At 51.8% G+C, this 15,688-nt stretch overlaps 1 protein-coding gene across 3 annotated transcripts in view; it reads right to left on the bottom strand.

Annotated features, from left to right (window-relative positions):
- The window catches only part of TBXA2R (thromboxane A2 receptor), a 43,074-nt gene extending 27,767 nt beyond the window's left edge, over window positions 1–15,307 (bottom strand). The window contains exons 1-2 of one of the 3 annotated variants that reach the window (XM_073324339.1): window positions 5,618–5,966; window positions 3,303–3,458 (exon numbers count right to left, since the gene is read on the bottom strand). The gene's annotated coding sequence lies outside the window, so the exon portion shown is untranslated. Of the gene's footprint in view, window positions 1–3,302; window positions 3,459–5,617; window positions 5,967–14,937 lie in introns of those variants that run through there. The other 2 variants (XM_073324340.1, XM_073324338.1) reach the window with 2 other exon arrangements.
- Window positions 15,308–15,688: the final 381 nt, after the last annotated feature.

The following is a 15,688-nucleotide window of genomic DNA, read 5'->3' as shown; positions in this document are numbered from 1 at the left end:
TTACGGATACTTCTTTTAGCCCATGTTTCCCTAGTTTGCTTATGCGAATATCATGTGGGACTGGGTCAAAAGCCCTATAAAATCCAGATCTAGCACATCTACTGCTTCCCCCCATCCGCTAGGACAGTAACCCTGTTGAAGAAGGAAATTAGGCTGCTCTGTCATGCTGACTATTCCTTATAACTCTGTTATCCTCTAGGTGCTTACAAACTGATGGTTCACTAATTTATTCCAGTATCTTTCCAGATATTGAAGTCAGGCTGACTGGCCTATAATTCCCCGGATTCTCTCTGGTCCCCTTTCTAAAAGTAAGTATTGTGTTTGCCCTTCTCCAGTCCTCTGGGACCTCATCTATCCTCCAGGAGTTCTCCAAGTTAATTGCCAATGGTTCTGAGATTGCTTCAGACTAGTTCCTTAAGTAAAGTGAGATGAATTTAATCAGACCATGCCAACTTGAATACATCAAATTTATCTAAATATTCTTTAACCTGTCCTCTCCTTATTTTGGCTTGCGTTCCTTCCCCGTTGTTGTTAATATTAATTGTGCTGAGTATCTGGTTACCACTAATCTTTTTAGTGATGACTGAAGCAAAATAGGCATTAAACACTTCAGTGATCTTGATGTCATCAGTTAATAGCTCCCATTCTCCACTAAGGAGAGGACCTGCACTTTCCTTCGTCTTTCTCTTCATTCTAATATAGTCAAATAACCTCTTCTTACTGCCTTTTATCTTCCTTGCTAGGTGTGACTCATGTCCCTTAGGCCTTCTCTACACTACAAAACTAGGTTGACTTAATTAAGGTCATTCAATCGGCTGTTGGTGTCCATCCTACTCTCCTCCTGCCGGTGGAGCGCATCCTCACAGGAACACTTGCATTGACTGAAGTGGGGCATTGTGGGGCACTGGCAGCCACTAGAGCCCCACATCTATCCTAGGATGACAGCCCCTGCTGCAGCCCTGCTCCAGCTCAATTTCACAGTACAGAGCCTACCAGCAGTGAAATTGACATCCTTGTCCATTTCACACTGCTATTGTCTCTGCTCAGAGCAGCTGCACCCAGACAGCTCTGGGAACTCCCTGCGACCGGCAGCCATGCTTGGAGTGGGGAGCCAGAGGGAAGCAGGCTCCCAGTGGTAAGAGGGGAGCCCAGGCAGCAGCCTGCTGGGAGAAAGTAGCCAGGAGCCTGGGGGGGGGGCAGCAGGGCTCCCAGAGGACAAAGACATTTTGCCTTTCTTTCTTTTGAATCATGAAATCTATCATGTCATGATCATTTTCACCCAGTGTCCAATCTCTTTTTGAATCTTGTTAAATTCTTGTGGCAATGAGTTCCCCAGTTTAATCACACATTGCATGAGACAGTATTTCCTTTGATTGGTTTGGAATTTCCCATCTTTTCATTTCATTGAATGTCCCTTTGTTCTTGTGCTATGATAAGGGAAGGAGAACAGAGGCTCCTGAGCTCCCTTCTTTAGGCCAGGCATTATTTACAGACTTTTATCACACCCCCTCTTATTCGTCTCCTTGCTGGGGTAACATCCCAGTCTTTTCAATTTCTCCTCCAAGGAGGTTTTTCCAAGCTGTTGCTTATTCTCCTCATCCTTGTCTGAACCCCCCTCTAGTTCTGCTATATCCTTGTGGAGCCACAGTGACCAGCATTGCACGCAGCGTCCAGGCGAGGCTGCACCATTGATTTACATAAAGGCGTTAGAAAATTCTCTGTATTATTCCCTTATGCAGCCTCACATTGTGCTCGCTATTTTGACTGCAGCTGCACATTGAGCAGGAGTCTCCACTGAGCTGTCGACAATGGCTCCCTTTTCTTGAGCTGACACAGTTAATTTGGACACTGTATGGTGCACGGGTAATTTATTTCCCCCCTGCAATGTGCATTGCTTTGCATTTGTTGACTTTGAATTTCATTTGTAATTAGAATTGTAGAATCATAGAAGATCAGGGTTGGAAGAGACCTCAGGAGGTATCTAGTCCAACGCCCTGCTCAAAGCAGGACCAATCTCCAACTAAATCATCCCAGCCAGGGCTTTGTCAAGCCGGGCCTTAAAAACCTCCCTAGGTAATTGTGTGGCCTGTTTCTGTACAGGGTTCCTCTCTGAAGTTCCCTCACCATGCTCTCTGGTCCTGACTCACCTAATTTACTGATAGTCCTGGGCAGATTCCAGCCCCCTCCCTGGCTCACCCCCCTTTCCACATCACGAACAAACATGTTGGAATCTCCAACCTAGTGCAGAACTCCTGTGACTCCTGCTGTTCACCTCTGGCCATGATAAAAATTCACCATTAAATCCTAGTCTTTTTTTTCTGACTCTGAGCCAATTTTTGACCCGTGACAATATTTTGCCTCTCGCCCGCTGGTGACTTCGCTTCTTTAGCGGTTAAAAAAGATTTCTTTGGAAGTATACATAAATTATGTCAGCTGGTTCTTCTTTACCCACTACTGTACTAACATGGGCAAAGAATTCTAAGATATCAGCGAGACAATTTTCCTTAGCTGAATCTCTCTTGGTCTGACCCTGTCGTGGAATGATCTCCACAGTGTTTTGTCATTCTGTTTTTAACTAGCTTTTCAGCTGAGAGATGAGGCTGACTGGTCTATATGGAGCACCCCAGAGCCTTTTCAAAATACAAGTCCAAGATTTGCTCCCTCCAAGTCTCTGGAACAGCTGATGTTTTTAATAAGTGTTTAGCCATTTTTTTAGCAGCTCAGCTACCTCGTAGCCTAGGTCTGGTCCCGTATTACATTTTAAATGATCAGTTTGCTCCAGCAGCTCTCTCATAGTACCCAGAGAAGATCAATCCCGGGGCAGGAATTCCCATGACATCTCAGCAGTGAAGACTGAGAAGCCAAATGATTTCCTTGCATCAATCTCCCTTAATTGCTCCTGTTAATTCCTGGTAATCAAGCGGGCTCACCCAGTCTTTCCCAGTCTTCCTGCTTCTGATAGACTTAAAGGCTTGCTCATGGCTGGTTTTTATACCTTTGCCTATTTGCTCTTCAGACTCCATTTTGGCTCCTCTGATTTCCCCCTCTCCTATCGCCTGTGGTACTTTGTGCTCCTGATTATTGGCTTCACGGGGACAGGTTACCAAATCTGGCAGGATTTCTGTTTGCCTGAAACACGCTCTTGATCCTGCCATGTAGCTCTGTTTGTTTGGTGGGACACGTGTCTGCTGAGACTCTAGTTGTATTCCTACGTAGCATCCAGGCCACCTCTAGGGATTCGACTCTGTTACTTCCAGCTTTGGGCCCTTCACCCTCTCTCGAGTTCACTGTTTGGCACTTACCTGCCCCAGGGATGTTGACTAATTATATTGCGGTCTCTGGTCCTGAGTGGTTCAGCTACTGTCACTTCTCGAATTAGCTCCTATCAGTTACCTCGGCATCATCAAGCACAGCCTCTCCTCTCACACTTTGGCACTCGCTGCTCCACGAAGGAATCACTGAAAGTGTCAAGATTTGTTTCTTTCGCCCCGTCCCCTTGGGCTGTGTGACCAGTTCATAGGCGGGTAGCTGAAGTCCCCCATTACTATTGTTTTGCTGGGTTTTGCTGCCTTGTCCCTAGTTTCCTTTCCTTGACTTGGAGCCCGGGCATGCGGCCCCACTGATGGAGTGACACATTCCTACAACTTGGGATTTGTATCCACACAGATGCAACTGGGCAGGCCTCTCCGCTCAGAATTCCACTCTCCCTCGATTCTGCCGACTCTTTATGGCCCAGAACTGCGCCCCCAGCTCTTTGGCTTCATCCGGCTTGTAACCGGGTATGACCCTAGCCCATTGGTTTTCATAGAAATGCCCGTCTGGAAGAGCTCGCGAGAGGTCATCTCATCCATCCCCCCCCCGGCGCTGAGGCAGGACCAAGTCAGCTTAAAGCATCCCTCCAGGAGCTTGTCCAACGTGCCCTTAAAAACCTCAGGCAACGGGGATTCTACAGCTTGCCTTGATCACCTGGGCAATGCTGAGCTAGCCTGAGCATTTCAATGTTTTTCCTAATATCCAACCTAAATCTCCCTGGCTGCAAACTGACTCAGTTACTTCCTGTATTTGTCATTCTGTCACATCACTGCAATGGTCCAAGTCCATTCCCAGGCATTCCAGGGCCCCAGGGTTTGGTTTTACATTTCTTGCATTTGCGCACAGACATGTCTAGGGTTTAGTTTTGACCAGGTGCCAGTTTATGTTTAACCCGTTGGTCTGACACCCGCTGAGCTTACAGACTTTTGACCTCTGCATTGGTATATGATCCTGCTCTAGTTCAGGTGTAATTTACACCACACCTTTAATTGGATGCCCAGACACCATTCTGAGGGGTGAGCTCCTCAGCTCCTGCCAGCCTTCCACCAGCTCCTGGGGCAAACATTCCTCCTGAGTGACGTCCTGTGTCAGCAGTCTGGTTCCACTTAGACCACTTAGACTGTGCAACCTTTGGCATGCAGCCCACCAGGGAAATCCTCTGGCGGGCCAGGACAGTTTGTTTACCTGCAGTGTCTGCAGGTTCAGCCAATTGCAGCTCCCACGGGCCGCGGTTCACCGTTCCAGGCTAATGGGGACTGCGGGAAGCAGTGGGCAGCACATCCCTCGACCCGCGCCGCTTCCTGCAGCCCCCATTGGCCTGGAACGGCGAACCACGGCCCGTGGGAGCTGCGATCGGCCGAACTGTCGGACGCTGCGGGTAAGCAAACCATCCCGGCCTGCCAGTGGCTTTCCCCGATGGGCCACATGCCAAAGGTTGCCAATCCCTGACTTAGACTTAGGTGGAGCCCAGCCCTTCCGCAGAGGCTCTCCCTTCCCAAAAATGTTCCCTGATGCCTGATAAATTTAAGCCCTGTTCGTCAGGAGACTGGCTTCCCCAGCGGGAGAATCAGGGAAGTTAGTCCTGAGGTGAGCCCACTCCACAATGCCCTCCTAGCCAGGTCAATAAAGAGCCCGGAGTCTCTGCTCCTTCACGCCAGCAGCTCTGACCTCCCGATGCTGCCTCTGGGCTCTGAGGTCCCTGAGCTGTTTGCACCAGGTATTTACATAAGCCAGGTGGCCACAAGACAAGCCATGTGCCATGACTAGTCTGCGGCTGGTCTCCATGCTGCGCAGTTAGACTGGGCTTTAACCCTGCACAGAGCAGGGCTGGATAACATTTGTGGGCGGTTAGTTATTCAGGTAAAAGGGTTTTATTATTGTTCAGATTTCAATCCCTTAGTCAACCCGACTGTTAATGGAGTCGCCCTCCCTGCCATGCCCGGCCCACACAGTGCAAACGTCCCCATGTTCGCTCCATGTGGGACCCCCCAGGCTGCTCGGAAAGGGCCAGAGCAGCACTGAACACCGGCCTTCTTCACTCCATGCACCCGCTTACATCCTGGACCTGCGCTTGGTCTCCTGAAGCCTGGCACCAAGGACCCTACTATGAAGACTCGCTTGGAGAGCCCAGCGACACCCATTTGACAGTCAGAGTGTGTCTGCGTGTTTGATTGTTGTTCTGTAACTGCCCCTGCCTCAGTTCCAGCCCTGACAGACAGTGACTGCCCCTGACCCAGCCCATGGTGTCTAGCCCCCAACACAACCCCACAAAGTACGAGGTGCAAGCAAAAGAAAGGACACTTACCAGGAGGCACAGATCCTACTCCGCCCAAACACCCCCGTGCTGGCTGGCTCTGCTGGGACCTCCTGCTGCCTCAGAAACAGCTACCAACGCCAAAGGCTTTAGCTCCTCTCACCTGCTAATGACTGAGCCTCCTGGCATCTGGTTTCCCAAAGCCTGGGACAAGATGCAGGATCCTAGAGACCTTCTAATATGAAACTAAACCAGGGTTACAGTCAGCGCTTTATTGCTGTTTTTAACTGCTCCCGCAGCAAGTCCAGGGTAAGGTTCAAAAACCGCCGTGGCGTTTACCAGAAGGAACTGCCACTCAGTCCGAACTCCTCTGCCTATTCTCACTAGATCTGGGGCCATTCAGACCAGGAGACGTGGTTGACTAGCAGACACGGATTTCCTGGAAGAGCAGTGACTTCAGACTATGTGACTTAACCCAAACAATATATATTAGTTATACATCTGTGTGGGCCTGCCCACAAACTCACAGCATAAGGGGTTTACCAGGTTTTGACAGGGCACTTTGATTTTCCAGTGGTCCCTAAGTTAATAGCACATGGTCAGGGCCAACTGGTTTGAAATCTGCATTTTGGAAAGAATGTAAGAGAGAACAAAGCTCAGACAGAAATGGTTGTTTTTTATGGCAATGGAAATGGTTATTATTCAACAAACAAACCTTCCCCTGTGGTATTTACAAGACAAATAGAGAGCCTAAAAGTGAAACTAACCAAACACTAAAGTGAAACTGACAGTTACCTCACCTGAAAATGCAAAACCAAACAGCTTAACCAGTGAGAAGGTAACTGAAATTTTTAAATTTCCGCCCATTTGAATTGCTAGGTGCTAGTACCCTGGGGGGGGATATGTTTCCAGCAGCATTATGGGCTTGATTCCGATCTCCCCCACTCCAGCGTAAGGCAACGCTGTGAAATCTGTGTGATTGTAGCTGCGTCTGGCTGCGAGGGAAATCAGGCCCATGCAGTTTAAACAGGTCGTGTCCTCTTAAGGCTCTGGGTTTTTGTTCGTTTGGTTTTCTCCACCACAAGTTCACTTCCTGCCCTCAGAGCTTACAAAAGAAAAAAGAGCAGGACCTGAATGTGGAGTGTGTGTCACCCCAGCAGAGAAACTCTGCAGCCCCATCCCTCTTCCCACCAGCCACAGCCCATAAACAGGTCCAGGTTATTGTCATTGCTGATTAGCACCATAGCAGGGACTTTTCTGGGTGCTCCCCACTGCTCAAATTTTCCGGGAAGAGCCTGCGGGAGGAGAGACAGATTGGACATTGCACACTCTTGTCCAGGATCTCCTACTGGGCAGTCGGGGATGGCCCGTGGTCACCCCAAGAACGGAAGCACAGAGACCATGCAATGAGCTGTGGCAGAGATCGGGAAGTTTAGTTCAGGCGTTTACAACGCCTTGTCTACACTAGACAGGGTCCGGTGCTATGGTGCTATCCTGGCAAGCCCTGCCTGTGGAGACGCGGCAAGAGGGCGTCTCTGGCATCACTTATACCAGTTCCTGAACGGAACAAGCCATCCCAGCAAATGTCCTTTTTGCTGGTGTAACTGGGTCCACACCGGGGCTTTGCCAGCAGGGCTGTCAGTCACAGGTGGGAATTTTTTTAGCTGGCAAAACGTTTAAGTGTTGACCTGGCCCAAGTCTCCCTCTGCCTACCAGGACCTGCCATTCCCAGCACAGGGAGCCGGGCACACGATAACTCTGCTCCTGCCAGCAGCTACAGAGAGCAGTGAGGTGGCGGCCCTGGGGGTTAGGCGCCCAGGTACAAACGCACCTGTCCCCCGGCTGCATACTCAGTAGCAGCGCAGCCATGGCTCAGGATACCCACCTCGGTACGTGCCCCAGCGGAGATTCAAATCCCATTGTGCTGGGCACTTGTAACTGGAGTCGGCCACCTCCCATGCGCCCAATCATTGCCAAGGGTCACGCTACAGGCAGCCGGCCTCAGTTTCCCTGCTTGGACTGTTTAAATAAAACTTCCCTTGGTCAAATATACCTCTCCTTGGGGACTAGATTTTTAATATAAAATTAACTGCAAATAAGAGTCACAAATCCCAACCCAAATCCATTCCTAAGGCTTCGCAAGACAAGGTTTCCCTTCCTTCCTCCTACCCCTACCTGGGACAATCCCTGGTCTGAAGCTTCCCCACAGGAGCTTTTCCTCACCTTGTGAAGACTCTGTACCAACTTCCTGGGCTTCCACCTGCTGCCCATTATGGGCACTCCCTGATCCAACCCAGGTGTGCCTATTTAGTGGTCAGGGCTGGCTAGCCTCAGGCCCTCCACCACCTGGTACAGCACCGCACAAGTACACAGCCCTGCCCCCAAACTGCTGACACTCTAAACAGCCCAGCCAGGTGGAGGCAGGATCCATAGCCCCATTTCACAGACCGGAAACTGAGGCCCCAGAGGCTAAGGGAGTTGCCCAAGGTGACACTGGGAGGCGGAAAACCTGGGCCTGATGCCGAGACCCATGGCAGAGAGGGCCTCGTGCTTCAGAGCAGCCTGCCCCTGGCTCTGGACCAGACAATGACAAGTGGGTCGTGTAACCCTGCGTGGGGTAGGCCAGCTCTGCCCCCATGGGAGCCGTCTCACTCCCTTGCTGTACCTCCACATGCCCAAAGAGTGTCATTCCCTGCGCCCTGCTGGCTGCACCATGGCAGATTTCCTCAGCCTGGCTCAGCTCCACATGGGCCTGAGTCTGGAATGAGAACCAGCTCCCTCCCCGCAGCAGGCTGGAATAGGAGGCAGCTGAGCAGGCCCCGTGGCCCCTTGCAGTGACCTGGGCTAGACCAGAACCGCCCAGACCTGCAGTGCCCCGATGGATCGCGGTGTCCCTCAGGCACTAGCGATTTACATTGGTTAGCCATCGCTGTATTGCCCTGGGGGCAGCCTCCAGACAGCCCATGCCAAGGGCCTGGCGACACATTCGGAACGACTCTTATTGTGACTTGTAATTGAAAGCTATCGCAAATGCATGGTTCTGCCTGTTTAGCTGGGGTTACTAGGACCCCCTGTCACAGAGTCCCTGGGCGATGCTCTGGAACTGCTCCCCATGAAGCCAGTCAGGACCCTGGGGAAGTCTCCTGTCTGGGAGCAGCCTGTCTGCAGGACACAAAGCTCACACAGCTTCCTCCTTCCTGGGTCTGACCTTGGAGCATTCAGCATCCTCTGTCCCTCCGTGTGCTTCCCACAGCGAGTCCGCCCAGGCGGGGTCTGGGGGGGGGGGGAGGGGCAGAGGGTCCTGCCCCCCAACTCCGCAGTCAGACGTGACTCTCAGCCAGCCAGTAAAACAGAGGTTTATTAGACGACAGGAACATGGTCTAAAACAGAGCTTGTAGGTGCAGAGAACAGGACCCCTCAGCTGGGTCCATTTTGGGGGGCAGTGAGCCAGACAACCCCATCTGCACTTCACTCCATGTCCCCAGCCAGCCCCAAACTGAAACTCTCTCCAGCCCCCCCTCCTCTGGGCTTTGTCCCTTTCCCGGGCCAGGAGGTCACCTGATCTCTTTGTCTTCAACCCTGTAGCTCTCACCTTGCAGGGGGGAAGGGCCCAGGTCATCAGTTGCCAGGAAATAGGGTGCCAGCCATTCTCTGTGTCCAGACCCCTGCACACACCTGTCCTCCAGGGCTCTGCAATGATCATACACCCTTACCCCACCCCCTAGACACTTAAGAACTGCATAGGGGAAACTGAGGCACCCCCACACTATTCAGAGAAAACATTAAGAACAGTCCCGCTTCGTCACACCCCCCTCTCTGGAACCTAATTAAGCCAGCTTGTTGTAATGCGGTCCATGCAAATGGCCAGCAGCGAGAACAAATTAGTTGCAGCTGGGACCTCACAGTCCGCCCTAAGCTGTGTTTCATTGCAGGCTGGCAGAGATGATACAAACTGTGCCTGGCTCTTGGTGTCAGATCCATGCCACGGACACGAGGCTTCACCTGCATGGAGCTGATTGCAGGAACAGGGTCCCTGGGAGCAGAGTGTGACCCTCTGGATCCTGGAGTTGCTCAGCAGCCCAGTGCAGCGGTGCGGGTGCTTTGCTGCCAGGGCTTCATGTTTGTCTAACACCAAGAAAACACACAGCCAGGGTGAATTTTCAAGGCACTGCATCTGGCATTAACTCCTTGCACAGGGTGCTGTTGGCATCGCTGGGGGAAAGCGAGCCAGGTTTAGTGCTCGCGCCCTTTGGCTTTTACAGACTCAGGTTTGTTTTATCATCCACCGTGAGGTTTTCTAAATCGCTTTTCTCCCGATAAAGGCGTTGGTCGGGTGCCTTGGGCACCTCATGCTGCAGTTATACTAGTTCCACTGGCAAGCAGCTGCCCTGGGCATGGGCACCGGCTGACAGAAAAAACTAGAGAGCGAGCGTGAGCATGGGCAGGCGCGCTGCCGGCATCTCTGGTTTCTCTTGTGCCTCATTGTCCCTTGCAATGTTGCTGAGCAGCATGGTGACTTCAGGAGGCTCCATGGGTCTCGTGGGACAAAGCATCTTGGGCCAGATTCTGCTCTCGTTTCCACAGGTACAAAACGGGAGCAGGGCCAGTGCACAGCTCCAGGCCAATGCCAGTGTGACCGACAGGAGAATCTGGCCCCTGGCCCTGCAACGGTCCTAGCTAAGGAGCAGCAAGCCAAACCGGGGAGAGGCTGGGCTGGCCCCTTCTCCCAGCTGCCCCAGCTGATGCAGGCCTCTCCCGCACAGTGTGTTCTCCAGGGCTTGGCCAAGCCAGCACCAAGTATATGCCCCGCTTCCTAGAGCTCTCTGTCCCCAGATTTCTGCAGGTGGTCCTGGGGGCATTTTCTCCACCACCCCTGGGGAAATGTCTCATGCACTCCCACCCTGCATGTGTGTTTGGGCCCTGGTGGCTGAGAGGGGTGTGGGACGTGGGCACTCACTATGGGGAGGGAAGGCGCTGGCAGGGGTCTCACCAGAGGGGCAGGGGACACCCCCCTTAGCAGTCCTGCTCTGACTTCAGTCACCCTGATATCTGCTGGGAGAGCAATACAGCGGTGCACAGACAATCCAGGAAGTTTTTGGAGAGGGTAGGGGACAATTTCCTGGTGCAAGTGCTGGAGGAACCAACTAGGGGCAGAGCTCTTCTTGACCTGCTGCTCACAAACTGGGAAGAATTAGTAGGGGAAGCTAAAGTGGATGGGAACCTGGGACGCAGTGACCATGAGATGGTCGAGTTCAGGATCCTGACACAGGGAAGAAAGGAGAGCAGCAGAATAGGACCCTGGACTTCAGAAAAGCAGACTTTGACTCCCTCAGGGAACTGGGGATGGGCAGGATCCCCTCGGAGAATAACATGAAGGGGAAAGGAATCCAGGAGAGCTGGCTGTATTTTAAAGAATCCTTATTGAGGTTACAGGGACAAACCATCCCGATGTGTAGAAAGAATAGTAAATATGGCAGGCGACCAGCTTGGCTTCACAGTGAAATCCTTGCTGATCTTAAACACAAAAAAGAAGCTTACAAGAAGTGGAAGATTAGACAAATGACCAGGGAAGAGTATAAAAATATTGCTCGAGCATGCAGGAGTGAAATCAGGAAGGCCAAATCACACCTGGAGTTGCAGCTAGCAAGAGATGTTAAGAGTAACAAGAAGGGTTTCTTCAGGTATGTTAGCAACAAGAAGAAAGTCAAGGAAAGTGTGGGTCCCTTACTGAATGAGGGAGGCAACCTAGTGACAGAGGATGTGGAAAAAGCAAATGTACTCAATGCTTTTTTTACCTCTGTCTTCACGAACAAGGTCAGCTCCCAGATTACTGCACTGGGCAGCACAGCCTGGGGAGGAGGTGACCAGCCCTCTGTGGAGAAAGAAGTGGTTCGGGACTATTTAGAAAAGCTGGATGAGCACAAGTCCATGGGGCCGGATGCGCTGCATCTGAGCGTGCTAAAGGAGTTGGCGGATGTGATTGCAGATCCATTGGCCATTATCTTTGAAAACTCACGGCGATCCAGGGTAGTCCCGGACAACTGGAAAAAGGCTAATGTAGTGCCCATCTTTAAAAAAGGGGAAGAAAGAGGATCCTGGGAACTACAGGCCAGTCAGCCTCACCTCAGTCCCTGGAAAAATCATGGAGCAGGTCCTCAAGGAATCAATTCTGAAGCACTTAGAGGAGAGGAAAGTGATCAGGAACAGTCAGCATGGATTCACCAAGGGCAAGTCATGCCTGACTAATCTAGTTGCCTTCTACGACGAGATAACTGGCTCTGTGGATGAGGGGAAAGCCATGGACATGTTGTTTCTTGACTTTAGCAAAGCTTTTGACACCATCTCCCACAGTATTCTTGCCAGCAAGTTAAAGAAGTACGGGCTGGATGAATGGACTATAAGGTGGATAGAAAGCTGGCTAGATTGTTGGGCTCAATGGGTAGTGATCAATGGCTCCATGTCTAGTTGGCAGCCGGTATCAAGTGGAGTGCCCCAAGGGTCGGTCCTGGGGCTGGTTTTGTTCAATATCTTCATAAATGATCTGGAGGATGGTGTGGATTGCACCCTCAGCAAGTTTGCAGATGACACTAAACTGGGAGGAGAGGTAGATATGCTGGAGCGTAGGGATAGGATACAGAGGGACCTAGACAAATTAGAGGATTGTGCCAAAAGAAATCTGATGAGGTTCAACAAGGACAAGTGCAGAGTCCTGCACTTAGGATGGAAGAATCCCATGCACCGCTACAGACTAGGGACCGAATGGCTCGGCAGCAGTTCTGCAGAAAAGGACCTAGGGGTGACAGTGGACGAGAAGCTGGATATGAGTCAACAGTGTGCCCTTGTTGCCAAGAAGGCCAATGGCATTTTGGGATGTATACGTAGGGGCATTGCCAGCAGATCAAGGGACATGATCGTTCCCCTCTATTCAACATTGGTGAGGCCTCATCTGGAGTACTGTGTCCAGTTTTGGGCTCCACACTACAAGAAGGATGTGGAAAAATTGGAAAACGTCCAGCGGAGGGCAACAAAAATGATTAGGGGACTGGAACACAGGACTTATGAGGAGAGGCTGAGGGAACTGGGATTGTTTAGTCTGCAGAAGAGAAGAATGAGGGAGGATTTGATAGCTGCTTTCAACTACCTGAAAGGGGGTTCCAAAGAGGATGGATCTAGACTGTCCTCAGTGGTAGCTGATGACAGAACAAGGAGTAATGGTCTCAAGTTGCAGTGGGGGAGGTTTAGGTTGGATATTAGGAAAAACTTTTTCACTAGGAGGGTGGTGAAGCACTGGAATGCGTTTCCTGGGGAGGTGGTGGAATCTCCTTCCTTTGAGGTTTTTAAGGTCAGGCTTGACAAAGCCCTGGCTGGGATGATTTAACTGGGAATTGGTCCTGCTTTGAGCAGGGGGTTGGACTAGATGACCTTCTGGGGTCCCTTCCAACCCTGATATTCTATGATTCTATTCTATGATTCCCCTTGCTATGGGCTGGAGTCCTGCTGCGTGGCACACCCTCAGCAGGAGCTGCCTGGCCAGGGCAGGAGATAAAACCAGTGTTTGGGGGTCGTGTGCTGAACAGTGAGGGACCAAGCCACAAACCCCAGGGGGTTTGGCCCCAGGTTCTTGTGCAGCCTGTCTCTGAACTGCCGAGTCCCACACCTACCGTACAAGCAGGAGGGGCCTGGCTCGGGGCTTTGATTTGGACTCATAGAATCATAGATCATAGAATCTCAGGGTTGGAAGGGACCCCAGGAGGTCATCTAGTCCAACCCCCTGCTCAAAGCAGGACCAATCCCCAATTTTTGCCCCAGATGCCTAAATGGCCCCCTCAAGGATTGAACTCACAACCCTGGGTTTAGCAGGCCAAAGCTCAAACCACTGAGCTCTCCCTCCCACCCTGGGCCCCTTTAGCCCTGGCCATTGCAGCATCTCACACATGCCGGAATCTGGCTTCCTGCCAGCCTGGGCTATCTCTCCCTCGGCAGCCCGTGGCTCCTTCCGTGAAGGCGCATCAGAGAGAAGCCACACGCACGAGAGACCACGCTGGGCTGCGTGGCTGAGCCAGCCCTGTGGGCTCAGAGCAGTGTAAGCCAGCCAGAGCAGCTGGTGTCCTGCCCGTGTGCATTGGTCTGAGCCAAACCGTGCTCATCCAGGGATACCCCAGAGGGCAGTGGCTGGCCCCATGAGCTTCATGGCCTTCAACCAGCCGCATCGAAGCACAGCACAGACAGCAGCCACTTCGACCTCCCCTGAGCGCCCGCCAGGCATCGCCCCCCGTGCCTGCCTGCAATAAGCCACCTCGCTCACTTCAAAGCCTGTAGTGGGTTGCTAGTACAAACCAGCCCCTTTCGTTCCACTCGGCTGGCGGCTGCTGACCTCAGAATCTGAGGGAAAGTCACAGCCCTCTTAACTAGACGTACTCGACCAAGGGCATCTTGCCGCCTAGATCCAGGGGCGAGCACAGAGGACAGCAACAAGACTGATTATGGGGCTGGAGGGCTGACGGACGAGGAGAGATTACAAAAGCGAAATATTTATGGTTTGGCTAAGAGACGACTCCAAGGAACATGATAACAGCCTGCAAGTATTTGAAGGGGTTGTAAGCACTGAAGCTAGAGAGGGATCAGGTCACGCTCAGGGTTGCAGGCTGAAATTAAGCAAATGAAAATTCAGGCTTGATACCAGGACGAATGTCCTGAGACTGTGATCACTGTGGTGGGACTTTTATAACAAAGGCTGGCAAAGCTCCAGGGAAGGTGTCATAGGGAATAACCGCGAATAGGCGTTTTCCTCTTCAATTGTTTGATTCCGTGGAGAGAGGGGCCAGAACCAAGCATATCAGAACGTGGTGGATGTCTGGAATTGGCTCCAGATCCAAACCGTGTGCTTAGGTCCATCTTTAATTCAGCTACAGAGCGAGAGATACCGCTAGCGTGCATGAGATGAGCTACACACACAGCCCAACCTGGCTGGTCACAAACCACTTCCCCCAGAGCCAGTCATTTCACATGATTTCATCCCGGCCTGTGACAGAGCGACCCTGCTGATATCCAGGCGGGCAGTGATCGAAAAAAAATTCCTATTTATTTTTTCTCTCTTCCATAAAAGGGAAAAGTGGAAGATCTTTACAGCTGGTGGGGAAGGGATGCCAGGCAGGGGATGCGTACACACAGACGGACACTTGGGTTCAGTCTCTGATCTCAAACAGACTTGGTTTCTATCTATATTTCCCCGCCACAAACATCTGTTGTTAACTTCTGAGCTGGGTGAAATTAACACGCCGTGGCTGTAACTCACTATTAAAGTTTCTTTTTAAACGAAGCCCTTTTTCTTTTGCAAAGCACTGTGCCAATCAACTATATTTTCCACATACCTTTGGCAATGCTAGGTCCGAGGGGGATCCCTGGAAAGAAGCGGTGCGGTGCCACAAAGGAGAGGCGCTCCTGCTTGGCGGGTGGCTGGCTGAAGAACCTCTTTCCCAGCTGATGGAAGCACAGATGTGGGGGGCGGGGGGGAGAGAGATGACTGTGCAGAGGGGAGGAGAGACAGACCAAGAGAGGCTGCAGCTTTTTAACTGCTGTCTTGGCTCCTTCCCCTGAGAGAGCGAGGCAGACGGGGGTCAGGGGTCAGCGATGGAGCTGAGGATGGGACGGTGAGAATTGGGAACTGAAGCCGTGGACCAAGTCGGGAGGTGCATGGGAAGGCTCAGTTGCACTCTTGGGACTGTCCCACAGTGGTGACATGCCACAGCCTACAGGAAAAAGGAACTTCGACCCCTGGGCAGACCCTAGTGGAGGGTCCTGGGGGGCGAGGAGTGAGGAAATGACTCAGAAAGGCACCGTCTTCAAGCATCACAAGGCCATAAATAGTTGCCCATCTGGAGCACAACAGGGGGTGGGATGGAAACAGAGTGTGCTGCATAGACTGGAAAACCTCATCCTGCAGAACGGAAGGGAGGCATTCATTTCCCCGCAACGCCCCCCAGCAAAAGCAGCTGGTGAAAGCAATTAATGAAGCAAGGAATCATAGCAAAGTACTGCCTTCCAAAGCCCCAGGGATCTCAAAGCACTTACCAATCACTGAGCCCCACCCCTCCTCCATGGGATGGGGAAGTATCGTTAAAC

Source organism: Lepidochelys kempii, chromosome 25 (assembly GCF_965140265.1).
Source record: "Lepidochelys kempii isolate rLepKem1 chromosome 25, rLepKem1.hap2, whole genome shotgun sequence".
Classification (NCBI taxonomy): domain Eukaryota; kingdom Metazoa; phylum Chordata; order Testudines; family Cheloniidae; genus Lepidochelys; species Lepidochelys kempii.
Note: the sequence above shows the minus strand (reverse complement) of the source record. Positions and strands in the feature narration are given on the sequence as shown.